Below are 16,103 nucleotides of genomic sequence, written 5' to 3'. Positions count from 1 at the left end.
AATGCAGAGACATTATTATTCCAGGCATGAGAAGGGAAGTGCATGGTGACATGGACATACATGGGGTACATGTAGGGGACACATTGGTCACATAATATTTCTATTTCCTCATTCCCTCCATGTCACCTACTGTGCCCTTCAGGACACATCTATATTCATGATACCGTATATCTGATCATACAGCATCATTTGTTCGTCTTTTTTCTTTTGTATACGTGGATGGGGAATACAGGCAGTGGCACACAAGCCGCAAATCGCCGGGCCACATTGCAGACAGAGACAGCAACTGAATATAACAAGCCGTATCATTCCTAGGAATGACAACACTGTCCAACCCCATCCTGATATTACGCTCCGGAGCCAACCGGACCAAGTCCATGGGTCTTGATGCATCTCATGAGCTATCTTGTGGAGTCTTGTTATTGCTGCATACACGGATGGCGCGTTATTAGGAATAAACACCAACAACTGGAGCCGATCACTCTACAAGCCCCGCCCCTATCTGCCAGGATGACGTCAAGATCAAGGTGATTCTGAAGAACAACAAGTCTCATGGCAGACTGCTCCTCCATCAAGTTCCCCAGGGCAGAAGTAGTCTCATTCACTACTGCTTCTAAAGTTCTTGTTAACCTGCGTATGAGTTTACTGTTTTGGACGGGACCTATGAACCAGAAGTATCCCTTAATGAAATCTGTATATTGCTCCCAAACTGTCTCAGTCTGATCAACAACTGGGGAATCGATCTCCCTCCTGTGTCTAACATGTACTTGTCGTGAATCTCAATGATAATGGGATGGGGCTAGAAAGACGGGTGGCAGCAGGAACGCTATATAACACGTCCCACCCCAGTCTAAGGGCAGACGTACATAGGCTGTCTGACCGCAAATGAAATAGGAATGGCGGGAAGCTTTGAAAGTAGACTTTCCTTTATCATTGAACTCGACTACAGTATTACAATCACTGTGTCCTAAATGCACTGATCCTTTCTTCCTAACGCACAATTCACCTTGTACTGGTAGGACTGATATGAACGGTGGACCTGTATTTTTCTCGGACTGGACATTCAGAATCATAAAGTTAAGGGAAGCATTTCCTTGTTCGTACACTTCATTTTCTAGATCGGTTCCTTCCCTTTGGGGAAGACCATCTTCGTCTGGGAAACATGCCTTATTCATTACTGTATTCAAATCTCCCCAAACCCAATCGCTCTGGGAAGCTGTGAATTTTCTGTCTTGTGATGACATTAAAGCAAACCATGCTCCGCACGAACCATTGTGCGAGAACGGAAAAGGAAAAAGGGGAAGAACTCCCTTCGTTTTCTGATAAGGTGGGAGTCGGCCACATACCCAGCAATTTGTTACATTGCTGGTCTGATGAGAATGATGCAACATTCGAATAAAAGTATTGTTGCGCAGTGCTAGTCGATATGACAGTTCATCGGGTGGCAGATCACTGAATGTGTGCTCTACAGTGTCATTAAAGGAAGAGTGTATATGTGAAGCAATAGGAGGAAAGAAAACATGTAGTGTCAAGCTGATACATATAATGGTTATACTTAGAAGAAACATAATAATCAGAGTTACTATACATCTACTGCGTAAAGTCTTGCAGTATTTCTCTTTCATTTCTCTCGTTCTACTATTCTGGTCTACGATCTTACACATGTCAAGAACCTGTCTAACCGATTCACCACAGGGTGGACTTAAACAATGAAACGCTGTCTGACTTACTAGACCGTAATTTAGACCTATACTCCTGTTGCGGAGTCTTTTCTAGCAAAGGGGGCTTTGAGTCATTAATTTCGGGGCAGTATTTAGGCTTGATCAAAGTTCCGGAATTTCCATGGAATTTTTTGATATGCTGGGCGTGGATCCAGCCTTTTCTTCCTTCGACCTTGACGGCAGTCCTCGCGGTAAGCAGTACTAACTTCGGTGTTCGCCAGCGGGGCTCGAGAGGGCTTGAACGATCAAAATTCCGGACCAAAACTAGATCCCCCGGAACGATGGTATGTTCTTTAACTTGGGTGTTGTCGGGGAAAGCGGCGGCAACCTGTGAACGACAAGAGAGGAGTGCAGACATCAAGGAAGCCAGGTAATCTGTCAGCATATTACTGTCAACATCAGTAATTTTCTTTGGCATAGGCATACCCCACATATTCGGTGGTCTACCAAAAACCACTTTGTAAGGGGACAGGCCTGTTCTGGAATGAGCTACCATACGCTTGTAAAAGAGGGCAACCGGCAAGGCTACCATCCAATCCACCCCTTTTTCTGCACAGACTTTTGCTAATTTCGTCTTAAGTGTCTGGTTATGACGCTCGACAAGTCCGGCTGCCTCTGGGTGTCGTACACAATGAAATTTCCACTGATAGCCTAACAGAAGGGACACTTGTTTCATTAATTCAGAAGAGAATGGCTGACCATTATCTGAGTACACGACACGGGGCAATCCGTACCGTGGGAAAAACTCACGCACCAGTTGCGTGGCAGTGGTCACAGCAGTGTAATCTGGGACTGGGTACGCTTCTGTCCATCTAGATAGTGCACATACAACTACTAGGACATATTTGTATCCTCTACATCTGTCCATCTGGATATAATCCATCTGGAGGACTTCAAAAGGATGGTCAGGGGGATGAAATCCACCTTGTTCCACCGGAATGCCTTTGCCTGGATTAAACTGGCAACAGATCATACAGGTGCGTACTTTCTGTTTCGCTGCTGCACGCAGGTGCTTGTTGAACCAAATATTCTGTAAACTGTCTAACACTGCCTTTTCTCCTAAGTGTGCTGGACTATGTGCTGTGTTTATGATGACTTGTACCATAGAGTCTGGGAGGAACCATGTAGCTTTGCCCTTAGTCATCCCACCCTGGTCAGTCTGGACCCCTCCTTGTTCAGTCCATTTCTTTATTTCGTCTGGAGTAGCATGTGTCTGTATGTCGAGTACATCTTGTGAAGGATCCCTGACTATCATGCTGTTTGTCAGTGATGGTACTTTTGTCTTTGTCGTGTCTGTTGGTGTCTGGGTTGTAAGTTTAGCTGTTCGGTCTGCCAGGTCGTTACCCTGGGAAATGGTGTCTGTTACTTTCGTATGTGCTTTGCATTTCAGGATGGCTATGGCTGTAGGCAAATGTATTGCTTCTAACAGAGCCTGAATCAGGCGACCATGCTGAATTTTGGCCCCATGAGAGGTCAGGAAACCTCTCTACTTCCATAACACTCCGAAGTCATGAACAACCCCGAAGGCATACTGTGAATCTGTATATATGTTCACTTTCAAGTTCTTGGCTCTTATGCAGGCTTGGGTCAGAGCGATGAGCTCTGCTGCTTGTGCTGACAGTGTGTCTATTCTTTGTGTCTCTATGACTTCAGTATCAGTGGTCACGGCATATGCGGCCACTAACTTTCCTCTGCTCGTTCTCATGCATGAACCATCCACATAAAGTGTCAGGTCAGGGTCTAGCAATGCAATGTCTGTCAGGTCTTGTCTTGGTTTCGTCACTGTATTGATTACTTCCACACAGTCATGTGGTGCAGTGTCTACTGTGCTTGAGGGCAAGACTGTAGCAGGGTTGAGAATATTGCATCGTCTGATCTCTATGTGTGGCTGAAATAACGTCAGTTCATATCCTGTCAGTCTCGCTACAGTCAGATGTTGTGTCTGTGTTCTATTCAAGAGAACTTCCACTGCATGTGGAACCTGTACTGTCAGGGGGTGTCCTAACACTATGGAATCACTTTGTCTTATAGCAAGGGCTGTTGCTGCAACTGATTTCAGGCACGCAGGCAGAGCCTGGGCCACTGGATCCAATGTACTGGAAAAATAAGCACAAGGCTTGTGTTTTCCTGCTTGATCGTGTGTAAGGACAGATAATGCTGTTCCATCTCGTTCAGTGACAAAAAGCGTAAAAGGCTTGCTGTAACAAGGAGTCGCTAAAACTGGTGCTTGACATAAGGCTTTTTTCAATTCTTCAAATGCCAGGGTATGTTCCACCGAGTCCGCCCTCCTCATGGCGACGGAACATCTGAGAGAGGGCGTGGATGCAGGCCAAACTATGGCGCTGATCCTGCTGGACCTCAGCGCGGCGTTCGACACTGTAGCTCATAACATCCTGCTACAGTGTCTGAACAGTGGTGGCATATCTGGCACCGCGCTGAGATGGATCCATGACTTCCTCAATGAGAGAAGTTTTCAAGTCAGGCAGGGAGACTGCTATTCAAGGGGGGTGCCTTTGGGCCAAGGCGTGCCGCAGGGCTCGTCTTTGAGCCCAACCCTCTTTAATTTGTATGTCGCGCCTGTTGCATCGATCGTAGAGAGCCATGGCCTCCAACTGGTGTCCTACGCCGACGACACGCAGCTGGTGATCTCCCTGTCGCAGGCGCCCTGTCTTGCTGCCGATGGCTTCCGTTCGTGCATGAAAGATCTTGCCGAATGGATGGCCAATAACTGTTTGAAGCTGAACGGTAGCAAGACAGAGGTGTTGGTGGTAGGGAGAGCCCAGTCTGCCTGGTCGTCGGCGTGGTGGCCCTCCTGCCTTGGACCCTCCCCTACCCCGTGCCTTGAGGCGCGCAACTTGGGGGTGTGGTTTGACGCTGGGCTTACTTTCGGCCCCCAGATCAATCGGGTGGTGGGAGTCTGCTTCGGCATTCTGAAGAGGCTGAGAAAGGTCCTGGACCTACTCCCGCTTGAAGCACGCCAAACCCTGGTTCATGCCCTGGTCACGGCGAGGGCGGACTATGGGAACCTGCTGTACCTGGGGGCTCCAGAAAAAAGTATGGCCCGGCTGCAAGTGTTGCAGAATGCGGCAGCGCATCTGATTCTCGGACTGCCAAAAAGGGCGCCTTCTAGGGCGGCCCTCCAGCAGCTTCACTGGCTCCCGGTGAGGAGAAGGGTAGAGTACAAAGCCCTTTGCACCTGTCATCGTATTCTGAATGGCAGAGCACCGGCCCCTCTGACGAATCTGATCACAGCGTACACACCAGCTCGCGCGCTCAGATCTGCAGGGGGTGGCCTGCTGAGGACTCCCAGAATTAAGAAAGCCCGCATGGGAGGCAGGTCGTTTAGACACCTGGCAGCAACCAACTGGAACAAACTGCCCACGAACCTGTGCCTGGAACCAGATGAGGCGAGATTCCGGGCGAAACTAAAAACTTATCTTTATAGTAAATAAGGTCCCATGTAGCTTTGGTGCTCACTGTTATCTGCCTACTTCCACTTTCAGCGCGTGGACACGCCGGTGTGCGTAATCGCAGCGCTTAACAAATGTCCCAATAATAATAATAATAATAATAATAATGTTCTTGTGTCCAAGGGAGGACAGTCGAAGACGCTGCCTCCTGTGTTGTTAACTGTATGAGTGGTTTGGCTAGATATGCATACTGGGGAATCCATTGTCTGCAGTAAGAAGTGAGGCCAATGAAGGCTTGTACTTCCTTTTGTGTCTTGGGCTGTGGAAGGTTGGCAATTAACTGAATACGTTCTTGTGTCAGCTGCCTACCCCTCTTGGACAGCAAGTGTCCAAGGTACACCACTTGCTGTGCACAGAATTGCAACTTCGAAGGGGACACTTTGTGCCCCTTGTCTGCCAGAAAGTGTAAAACTGTCAGTGATGCATGTTCGCAGTCAGGTCCTGTTCGTGCTGTGATCAGTATATCGTCTACATATTGGAGCAGTGCAGTGTTGGCAGGCATGTGAATACTGTCCATTTGTCTCTTTAATGCTTGACTGTAAATGCTAGGACTTTCTGTGAATCCTTGAGGAGCTCTCGTAAATTTAAAGCTGCGTCCATTTAAACTGAATCTGAAGAGGTATTGGCTCTCTGGATGAATTGGGACACTGAAGAAGGCGTTCTTTAGGTCAATTACAGTAAAGAACGTCGCCTCGGAATCAATTGCAGTCAGTAATGAAGAAATGTCTGGGACCACTGGGTATTGAGGAATTATGCATTTGTTCAGTTCTCGAAGGTCAATCACTAGTCTGTAGACTGGTGGTGCATTAGGGTCTGTTCGTTTAAGAATAGGGATGACAGGTGAATTACATACATTCGAGTCAGTTTCTACTGAAGTAGTGTGGCTCACTGGTTAGAGGCGGCAGACCCGAGAGCAGAGGACGGCCCGGGACCAGGGTTCGATTCTCGGTGCGGCAGGTTTCTGGACCAGGGTCAGCGGACTCGATAATTCTCTCGCCTCGGTGCCCACTCTGATCAGCGATCACACTCGGCAACTCTGGGCATTAGCTTGCCTCATCTTCACTAACGGCCCCACCAGACCGCCGGGGATGCCTGGCCTCACCCTGGAGATACCCATCAAGGGACCATCTCTCAGGGAAGCCAGGAAGGGTTTCGCAGCGGTCGAAGCGCCTTGGGACCCTACGGGTAAGTAGTGCGCTATATAAATGCCAATACATACATTTACATTTACTACCACTCCTTGTGCAATGAGTTCGTCAACAATTTTCAGTAAGGCTACTACAGCATCAGGTGGTAACTTGTATTGTCGGATTCGTGGCAGTACTACTCCTGGTTTGAGAGTGACGCGGTGTGGCGTAATGTGCATGTAACCTACGTCAGTCGGACCTTGTGCCCATAAATGCTGTGGTACATTCTGGAGTCTGTGATCAAAATCTTTCAACACATAATGTCCCTTAAAATCACGTAAGAACAATCGTACTCCTTCCGGAGAACAACATATAACTGCTCCTAGTTCTTTCAATGTCTTTATACCAAGTAAATTTTCTGGACATGACTTAGTAAGTAACAAGTCTGTGGTACGGGACAATGGACCGACTCCTAGGGAAACTGGCTTTGACACTTCATTAACAATAGGCTTTCCTGAAAATCCCAGGGAAACATTCTGTGAGCCCGAGAGGGGTGCCCCTGGAACCTCGTCATGGCTGATGGTAGTTCTGCTCGCCCCTGTGTCAATCAGAAATTTTCTGTCTTTTCCCAATACACGACTATGTACATAGGGACCTTCTTGATATACAGGAACCTCAATAAGGGGCAAGCCAACTTCCCTCTCTAGGCTTTTTCATGAGAACTGTTGGTATTCTGGATAGTCCGACTGTATGTACTGGTACATTTGCTGGGTGGCTTGTTGTGTAGCAGCTGCTGGTGAGGGTGGAAAATGTGTTACTGTTTGTTGCGTGTTCTGTGGGGTGCTATTCTGTCTAGGAGGATGCGGTCGTTCTTTTGTCTTACCTGTAGCTATATTGTGTTTCAGGACAGCACATTCATTTACATAGTGACCTGGTTGCTTGCAATAATTACAGTTTCCTTTAACAGGTGTCGTGCCCTTTTTGTTCGAATTAGCTGGTACCGATTGTGCAACTAGCACTTTCATTTTCGTATCTTTCATTCGTCTCTTTTCATGATCCTGTTCCTCTCTAATTCTGTTCTGGTGATATTGTAACATTTGCAACATTTGGGAAGGGCTATTTGCTTGCCAGGTACTCTCAACCTTCAGTACTCTATTCTTGATCAGGGGTAAGGAATTCTCGATTAATTTGCTCACAAAAAGATGTGTATATGATTCACTACTTGGCTTAAGGCCACTATTAATAGAAAAACATTTCTCGAATCTAGAATAAAAATCACTTGTGTCCTCATCTGGTTTCTGTTTACAGGCTGAAATAGCATCCCAATCTTCCTTTTTAGTAGTCAATAATCTTGGCAGGACCTGTATCAGGAGTTCAGGTAGTTCTTTAGCTTTGTCCCCAAGACCAACACCAGGGTGCCGGCTTTTATCCTCGTCTTCCAATTCTGCCCAACTTAACTTTTTCTCTCCCACCTCCCAATCTTTTTCTTTAAGCTTTTCGTAAATACCCGCAGGTAACAGTACTTTCAATAATTTTATAATGTCAGTGTACGTGTAATCCCCTATGCGGAGAATGTCTTTTAATTCACGGTGGAACCCCCCCCAGGTCTTTATCATGGCAGGGCAGCATCTTTTTCATTTCCAGTATTTCTAGTTTCGTCAAGGGTGTGTAAACGTACACTCGCTGAAGGTTACCCGCCGCATTTTTGACGGGATGTACCTCTCGTAGGGGGTTCTGTCTGTCTATGTGTAAGCTCTTTCTGTCGTGGTGTGGGGCAGGAATCATGCATGTGGTTAAAGAAGTCAAGTACTTATGTCGTTGATCCAGAATGACATTAATTAATTCAGTACCTAGGCCTATCCATCTATCTAGAAGTATATTGTCTAGTAATTTATACAAGGGACCGGGATCAGAATATTGACTCTCGTACAATGTTATCAAATGTTGAACCATGTAAATACCAGCAAAACGCTGTTCGTTCGGAGGAAGGCTCAAAAAGGTCTGAGCCACTACGTCACTGTTATATATGTTAGCATTAGACACCCATTGAACGGCTGACCGGGCCAATTCTTGAAAGTGTGGGGTCTGGGGTCTATCGCACTCTACTCGTCCTTTCAGTGCGTTCTCAGTAGCTTGGAATACATTTTCGAGGGAATATCTTTCTTTTATAGGAGGTCCCTGTTTGCGGTAGTCGAGGCACTTGGGCCTGTCAAACTGCCGTGCTTTGCCTACGTAATTCATTTTATCCATCTCCTCTGTTTCGCGCTCAGCATCTTCTGATGCTGAATCATATTTTCCGTCAGACTCTTTCCTGTGTATATTTAAGATCTCTTTTCGTATTTTCCTGTACATACATTCTGTCTGTCCCTGTTTATCATGTTTACCGGCAGCTATGTTGTCACTCCAATCAGTCAGACCTCTGGTTACTCCTTTGTCTGGTTGGTCTTGTTCCCTGATCAGACAGTTAATTAAAAAACTTAAAATTATGCATTTAACCTCCACCTTTCTTTGTTCCATGGCCTCTTCTATACTCTCGGGTCCCTCACCCGTTCTAATGAAATGATATATTTTATCAAAATTTTCCTTCATGCCTGGTAGGGTGATCAAATAGTCTACGGCTTGTCTTAATCTTAGTGAGTACACGAGCATTGCACCCACACCTGGTACTGGATCTTATATACAATGTGAAATCGTTACATTATGCTTAAAGGTTGATGCTGTCATTTGTGGCGTTCGTGGTAGTCCTGACCCTAGCAGTGCTCGTGTTGCTGGCGGGGTTCGTGGCGTGTTTGGTGGCCCCCCTCCCACTGCTCCTTGTCCTAAGTCGTCTTTCACGGCCTGCGGAAGCCGCATTTGTAGAAGCAGATCCTGTGATGGGGGCGGAGGGAAGGGAGAATTGTTGACAGGAGGGAATTCTGCATTTACGTAATCCGGAGCAGGCTCTTCTAGATAGGAGGAAATAAAAGCCTCAGCTTCTGTCTGCTTCTGTCACGTACTTTAGTCGGTATTAGTGGTGGTGGCAACTTACTGGGTACATCTGAGGGTGTCATTTTAGCTAGTCCTTCTGTGAGGACGGGATAGATACCTGTAATGAGGGCATTTCTTTCTCTATCTGCTTGTTCTGCCTTGACCCGTTCCCCCTCTTCCTGTAGTTCTTTTTCTCTGGCTTTTTCAGCAGCCTCTTTACTTCTCTCTGCTTTGTGGAACTCTTTCTCCGCTCTCCTATGCGCTTCTTTACGCCATAACTCAATGGCATCTTTCTGGGACGGTCTAACTTTCTTTTTCCATAATGCTTCCTCTACTCTCATAATGCATTCAGCATTCCATGTTCCTGAGGCAGGCCATCTATACTTCTCTTCTAGATCCTTCGTGTAATCTACCCATAAGTCTAAAACCAATATGGCATCTAGCCCGTGTTTCTGATACATAAAATGACCAGGTGTGTCTCTGGGTGGGACGGGAACTGACTCTTCGAGTATCCCTTTCCTGGTCCCTATCTGACGTAATTTCGAAAACAGTGGCATGTTGGAACTAGCTTAACGAAAACACAATTTACACAAAAATAGACTGAAAACAACCATTCACACTACAACACTAAAACATTAAAAACAGATACATCCTAACTAGTACATGGGGAAAAACATGAACTTGAAAACTGTTAACTTTATGTACTGTAATACAGTACAACCATACCGGTCTCATAAAGAGACACGTCTTTACCGTGCCTGTGTACCCAGACACGTCTTTACCGGGCTCAAATAAATGAACCCGTCTTTATGCGTTCCCAATAACGGTACTCACCGGGAAGCAGAACTTGAAGGCCTCGGAAACTCGATACTGCGTGACTGCGGTACTGCTACTGCTACTGCTGCACATGCGCCTCGGAACAGGTGGCCCTCGGGATACCTCGGACCTTGCTCTCTCACGGCTTGGGCTCTGGTTGGGATGATCCGCAATCCTCACCGCCTCGTGTGGATGCCTGGTCGCAGTCTCCGTCTCCTCCGTGGGCCTGAGGGAGTAGGCAGGAAGTCCCGCTGTCGTGTACACTTGAAGTCCGTCACGGCTGTAAAAGGGGGCAGGGGGCTGGACCTACATCTCCGGCGCGTGGGGAAGGGGACTAGTCCCTATTCGGGCGCCAGATTATGTGGTAAATAAAATAATTACCCTGTCGGAATTTCTATACTTTAACAAGGATCATGCATATAATGAGAGGCACAGTCCGTGGTGTCCGATTCAAAAGGGCTTTAATTCAGTAACTCGAGTTAAGGGAGAATCGGGTTCCATCACCACTAAGGATCAGGAAGGATCGTCATCTGAACTTTATTCACAGAGTGCATTATTTATACTTAAAACATACATTAACTTGCATAGAGAAGGCAGAGCGCTCCAGGCGGAGCAGGAGAAAGAGAGATAAGAGCACATGGGCGTGAAAAGGGCGTGTAAGAAGGCGTACACGTGGGTGTTCCCTTGAGGAGTCATAGGTGTGTCATAGGTGGGTGGATACATGGAGGGGGTCTGCATGGTCAGCAGGAACCTTTACCCTACTTGTGAGCGCAACTTGGTCATGACGTGGAATTGACGTGTAACTGGGGGAAGCTGGGGGGAGCTGACTTTCGTGCTAGTAGAGAAGCCTTGGATGTCAGGACGACCTGCACTTCTGGTATTATCTGATATCTTGAGTTTGGAGGATGTATTATCTGAATTAAAGGTCACTCGAGCAAAGGCTGCTCATCACTAAGAGCTAGTGTGTGCATATATTTCTTCGTGCATTGCGTGGGGCCATGGGCCTTCTATGGATGCGAGTTCTGTAAATCACTTGAATGGAGACAGAAAGGCTAGGCCCTATCTTCTGCAGGCGGGTTATGTTTACCATTTTCATTAAGCAGGAATGTGTTTCTGTGGAGCAGAGCAGATAACTGTAAGCAAAATACTGTCTTGGCAGGCCAGGCTGGGCACCTCTCGGCTAAGCAGGAAGTATGTGAGAGGTCAGGGATACATAGCTAAACTGTAGCTTTCAGAGTGTCAGGAGGCATGGAGCCTGAATTCGGGTCCTGGCTCGGCTGAGCCACAAAACGGGTTCATCTCGACTTTTAAACGTGCACCATGTAAATACATTGGCAACATAGGCCTCAGTGCAGAATTAACGTTTCTTTCATGGAGGGCTTGGTAACTGACATTCTAACATTGGACGGAAATGCAGAGACATTATTATTACAGGCATGAGAAGGGAAGTGCATGGTGACTTGGATATACATGGGGTACATGTAGGGGACACATTGGTCACATAAAATTTCTATTTCCTCAGGAGTTCAAAGCAATGGAAGAATCTTTCGTAAACCATATTTAGGCCACTCTATTTACATCTGAAAATGTTTGTGTATGATCTGGCAGCATCCAGGCGGGTACACAGGTCTGTTCACACTGCGGTGGCTTGACTGCTCTTCTACCTGCAGACCCCAGTGCCTCCAGCCCCCTCAGCTCCTCTATTGCTAACTCTGAAGTTCCTCAGGGCTCTCTCCTTTCACCTTTAATTCTTTAGTCAGAGCTCCAAGCACTGCTTTAGGTAGCCATCACTCCTGCTGCGCAGCACCGCCATCACTCCCGCTGCACAGCACCCCTGGTCACAGCAGGGACCCCAGGCCCCAGGCTCCGGCAGAGCAGAGGAGAGAAGGAGGTGGGCCCTGGCAGCAACCAGCACTGCCCAGCACCGCCATCCCTCCTGCTGCACAGCACCCCTGGTCACAGCAGGGACACCAGGCCCCAGGCTCCGGCAGAGCAGAGGAGAGAAGGAGGTGGGCCCTGGCAGCAACCAGCGCTGCCCAGCACCGCCATCACTCCCACTGCACAGCACCCCTGGTCACAGCAGGGACCCCAGGCCCCAGGCTCCTGCAGAGCAGAGGAGAGAAGGAGGCGGGCCCTGGCAGCAACCAGCACAGCCCAGCACCGCCATCACTCCCGCTGCACAGCACCCCTGGGGACAGCAGGGGCCCCAGGCTCCTGCAGAGCAGAGGAGAGAAGGAGGTGGCCCTGGGAGCAACCAGCACTGCCCAACAACGCCATCACTCCCGCTGCACAGCACCCCTGGTCACAGCAGGGACCCCAGGCCCCAGGCTCCGGCAGAGCAGAGGAGAGAAGGAGGCGGGCCCTGGCAGCAACCTGCACTGCCCAGCACCGCCATCACTCCCACTGCACAGCACCCCTGGTCACAGCAGAGACACCAGGCCCCAGGCTCCGGCAGAGCAGAGGAGAGAAGGAGGCGGGCCCTGGCAGCAACCAGCACTGCCCAGCACCGCCATGCATCCCACTGCACAGGATGCACGCGGGCCACACCGGGCACAGCCTGGCCAAGGGCAGGCCCGTCTTCGCCCCTCATCACCTGGAAGGGGCCACGTTGCCCCCCCCCGCCCCCCCCCCCCATAGCTTTTGAATCAAAGGTGTATTCAGGTACTGTTTGCCTGTTTGTTATTTTTGCCATTCGATATTTTATTTTTTCAATGTTTTTAAGACAAGTATTGTTCTTGAGGATTCTTTATTTAAAGTCAACTGAAGCGTTGGCACCTTCTTCACTCTCGAACTAGGGTTTATAAAAGGGGCGTTCATTGGTAGTCGGAGCGTCCATAAGTCCTCATGTGCGACACTTTGACGCAGGGCGGCGCTACACGCCTTCCTGCTGCGCTGCCGGTGTCATAAGAGAAGGCCATGAATGTTCCACATCTATCAGATACGAGCCCTCCCTGCCCTTTCCATAGCCCTGGCACACAAATGGCTGCCGGGTGCCAACACAGGCACCCTTGCACCATGGTGCAAGGGTGGGTGCATTGAAATCAGGCTGTTTTTTTCAGGGAAGGGACACCTTCCCCACACAAAAAACCCTTACACCACCCCTGGGGAGGGGTAGGTTTTTGACAGAGCGTCAAGTTTACAGCTTCTTGTGAATCCGGGAATGTGTCCAATGCTACGGGTGTTCTGTTGGCGCACCCACCATCACGCCCCGGGCATGCATCGCTGAGACAGTGCGAGGCAACACAGACGCACCCACCATCTCGCCCCTGGCACGCCTCACTGGGGCAGTGTGAGGCAACACAGGGACTTGCTAAGCCCTTTGCGCCACTGGAATATCAAACAGTGACATTCCGAGGCACAATGAGGTTGCAAATAACTCCCCTGGTACGGTTACACATGAGCCCTCCTGGTTGAATATAGCATGCTACTACGCATGCTGTTACCTCACGTTCTATTACAGCGCAGTTGTTACAACAACTCCGTTATTAGAACGCAATACCTTTACATCGCATGTCATTAGATCGACTTGCTGTAGGGGGCGTGCTGGACTTAGGAATAGAATCATTTACTATTCCAACTCCAGCACGTGCAACAGTAGGGAAGGTGTTGGAATACTAAATTATATTATTCCTTAGTTTAGAGCGCCCCCTACAGCAAGTTGATCTAATGAGTTGCGATGCAAAGTTATAGTGTTCTAACAACGCGGTTGTTGTCACGACCACATTGTAAAAGTTAAGCAGTGTAATGGCAGTGTTGTAAATGCTGTTTCCCTCCAAGTTTGACAGAGTTTGTAGAGCACGAATATGTGACTCTGACTATCCCTGAATGCAGAGGAATAGAAATGAAATCACTATATGTAAAAGGAAAAGTAACCAGGCCTTAAAAAAGAAGGAATATGGACACACAACTTGATATATGGGATCTGTTCTTGTAAGCTAAAGGACACCCAGATGTTCGGGAAAATAGCTAAGTCAATTAGATTCTGCAACAGGTGGATAACATCTGTGGAGTGAATATAGATCCTGATCTGTGGGTAGCTTATTAAACAATCATCTGTTGCCCCCAGTGATTGACACTGACCCCTGGTGGTGAGCTACTATAGTCCCAATCTTCAAAGAAGGGAATCACAGGACCATCATCCTTAGTGATGAATCTTATTACTGGGCTTATGTGAAAGCTACTGGCAGGGTCCTTCTTGACAGGTTGCAGCTTTAGATCCCAGAATCCAGCATTTATACCTGAAGTGGACTGCGAGTGCAACACACCGGGGGCGATGTGACAGTCTCTTAATTTACACCTGCCAATAGGCAAATATACATTTGCTGGACATCCTGCCATACACCTGGCCTTCATGGTCCTCTCAGGTGCTTGCAACAGTGTCAGCAGCTCCAAGCTCTGGGCCACACTGCAGGCTATGGACTGGTTTGGGTTTGGTGAACTTTTCGCATCCATTTTACTCTGATCTTTCTGCTCCATCAACGTGTGGTGAAAGTGGGGAGTGTACCAACTCTTTTGGTTTGGGTCGGGGTTGCAGCATTTAAGAAGGGACATGCCAAAGAATAAGCCTGGCCTGGTGTTATTATATGCTGATGATGCGGTTCCTATTTCAAGAGTCTCAGACGGCCTTAAAATCTTCTTGGATGCCTTTGAAGATTTCATGAAACACTTGAATGTGGAAACAAATCTCTCCAAAACATTAACTACAGCTTGTGGTCCCAAAAAAGACATAGGGCCCGATTCACAGAACTAACTTAAGACAAAATCCTAGACGTACTACTTTTGGTATTCACAGAAGTTAGGATTTTGTCTTAAGTCTGTCTTAAGTCTGTCTTTAGACAAACTTAACACCTTCGATGCTTGTGACAAGGTCAACTCGTCATGGGTGTTACCTGCCCTGTGCGTTTGACGAGTTGACCTTGTCACAAACAATGGGATTTTGAAAATTTCAGCACGGGAACATACAGCAGCAATGATGCGGTTAAGACAAAATCCTCACTTCTGTGAATACCAAAAGTAGTAATTTTAGGATTTTGTCTTAAGTTAGTTCTGTGAATCTGGCCCATAGGTCTCATTTACATGGAGCTTTAGCCACCGTTGAGTCATCGTTTCTACGGGCAGGTGTCGCTTTCTTTGCTCCATGTTAACAAGTTGGCGCATCTAGGAACATGCAGCACTTTTCGTCGCCTGCATTGGTTTTTATCTTCATCAAAATCAGCTGCATTGCATTAGAATGTAAGCAAGGTATGCGCTCCCATGTAAAATCCCCCTTAATTCTAACCCAGCGGTAATTATGGTTTTTTTGAAAAGTGACTCATCGTCGGGAAGCAGCCACTGTGCTTGGAATGTGTCCTTCCTACGCCTCTAGAGTCAAGTCAAGTCAAGTCATAAAATTTGTATAGCGCACTACATACCCAGAGGGTTTCAAGGCGCTTAGGAAGGGGAGGAGGATTATTTGTCAAATATCCACGTTTTAAGCTGCTTTCTGAACGCTAGGTGGTTCTGGGTGAGGCGAAGGTAAGCGGGGAGTGAGTTCCATGTTTTAGCAGCCAGGTATGAAAAGGATCTGCCTCCCATGGTGGTCTTGTTGATGCGAGGTACAGTGGCGAGGGCTTGGCTGGAAGAACGTAGTTGGCGGGAGGGGGTGTAGAAGGACAGTCGAGAGTTGAGGCAATCTGGGCCGATGTCGTAGAGTGATTTGTGTGCGAGGGTAAGCAGTCGGAAAGTGATCCTCTTATTGACGGGTAGCCAATGGAGGTCTTTAAGGTGACCAGAGATGTGTTCGTTGCGTGGGATGTCTAGTATGAGCCTGGCTGATGCGTTTTGGATTCCTTGAAGTTTCTTCTGGAGTTTAGCGGTGGTACCTGCGTAGAGGGTGTTTCCGTAGTCCAGTCGGCTCGTGACCAGAGCGTGGGTGACTGTTTTCCTTGTTTCGGAGGGGATCCAGCGAAATGTTTTTCTGAGCATGCGAAGAATGTTGAAGCAGGAAGAGGATACGGCGTTGA

Source organism: Lissotriton vulgaris, chromosome 8, assembly GCF_964263255.1.
Source record: "Lissotriton vulgaris chromosome 8, aLisVul1.2, whole genome shotgun sequence".
NCBI lineage: Eukaryota > Metazoa > Chordata > Amphibia > Caudata > Salamandridae > Lissotriton > Lissotriton vulgaris.
Note: the sequence above shows the minus strand (reverse complement) of the source record.